Genomic DNA, 1,864 nt, shown 5'->3' with positions numbered 1-1,864 from the left:
GTCGCTATGAGTCGGGGCCGACTCGATGGCAAATAACAACAACAACAAAATTTTTATCTTTACTTTTTAGGGTCATATACATACGACTTTTTAATTGATTGCTACATAATTGGACACATAAACTTTTAATCTCTTACAAATTAAGAGATCTTTTTAATCTCTTATAAAGAGATCTTCCAAGAGAAAGAAAAAGCACAGAACACAAATCTTTACAAAAGAAATTTATTTGAATTTTTCCAAAAACATCAGGAACTATGACAAACAAGCTAAATATATGGCCACACCAAAGGCAAAATATTGTACAAATAACATTTGAAAACTGTGTTTAACCACAGAAAAGTGTTTCAATATATAGTACTCTTTCCTCTACAGAGCAAAACAAGTTGACTAAACCATACCATTGGAGTTCTTTAACTGACAATTTCTTAAGGAAAAAATGAAAAGGAAAATTTTTTTAAAAAAGCACTCAATTCCTACCCTGGGTCTCATCATTTATAAAATAACATGCTCAGATGTCAGCGAAAATAACATTTAGAAACCTGAAAACAAACCTCTCAGTGAATTTAGATCCCAACAGAACATGGTTATTTTATAGCTGGGGAAATATCACTGGTCATCACAGGTCTTGCCAAACACCCTCTCTGTAGGTAGCAGCTTTCACAAAAGTACAAGGACTCAGTTCCAACAGAGTTCTATGTTTTGTAGGCATATGGCCCAGTTTATTCCCAGTCCCTTTGTCTTTCACTATCAAAACAAAAGTAACATTGCCTTGGAGTAAGTCTGCTGAAGAAGGCACCAAAATCCTACCTTCCCTGTTCCCCTAAACCTGATTCCACCGCCGTTGAATTCAACTCATAGCAACCCTATATCCACAGCCCCATCCTAAATGATACTAATAGTATTCTTTCAACCCAATTAAGAGAACATTCTAAATATATGAAGTTATATTAAAGAAATCCCAGCCTCTAAAGCCCCTTATCTGCATTAGCAAGGACCTGCCTATTCTGGCACCCAAATCCTTCTAGTCCCGATGACCAATCCTTATATTCACTACCCATTAAACTGACACAGCCAATTGTGTAAGTCTTAACATTTATACTTCCTAACTTTTTAAAACAAGAATAAATCCATTTCGCTAACTTCATAGCCCCATCATCTTTTTACTTTCAAAGACCACTAAGCTATAGACATAAAAATACTCTTTACTCACAGAAATCTTTTATCAGCCTGGGGCTCACAATATTGTTCTCTTCTCAAAGACAAATTCTCAGGCTGAGCAAAAGGGTTCTGTACCCAGTCATCTACTAGTGTTGGGAAAATACTACTTAACTTGGTCTTGCAGCTTCTCCAGGCAATTTTTCATAAGGCACATTGCTATCCTGCTTCCTTCTCATCTCAAGCTCAAGTAGCTGTGGAAACATTTTGGGAGTTCCTTTGGTAAGGTTATTTTTCCAGAGAGTCAGTTTCCTTTAAGTCTAAGAATCTTGTCCTTTAATAAAAAGCATCTTGTCAAGAATCTTGTGGAAACTGGTGTGTTCATTTGTTCATGTGATGAAAAATGTCTGCTAAATAGGCTAGTTTCCTGTCGCTACTCTTCAAAGTACCTACAAAATCTGGCCTACTGTTTCCTTTTAAGTACTCTAGCAGTTCACCTTTCAGCCCAAACCCCCTGCTGCGAACTCTTCCACTGACGACTGGAAGCTTTTCATATGTGCAGATGTATGTATTCTTTGTCAAGGTTCAATTTCGCATTCTTGCATGAATGGGTCTTTATTAAGCAAGAACCATTTTTGTCACATTATTCACAACTTACTTTTGTCTCCAAGTTTTCATATCAGCACCTCTGTGAAGAAAGCAATGTACT

Source organism: Orycteropus afer, unplaced genomic scaffold (assembly GCF_000298275.1).
Source record: "Orycteropus afer afer isolate SDZICR_OR568_19922 unplaced genomic scaffold, OryAfe1.0 scaffold00732, whole genome shotgun sequence".
Classification (NCBI taxonomy): Eukaryota; Metazoa; Chordata; class Mammalia; order Tubulidentata; family Orycteropodidae; genus Orycteropus; species Orycteropus afer.
Note: the sequence above shows the minus strand (reverse complement) of the source record.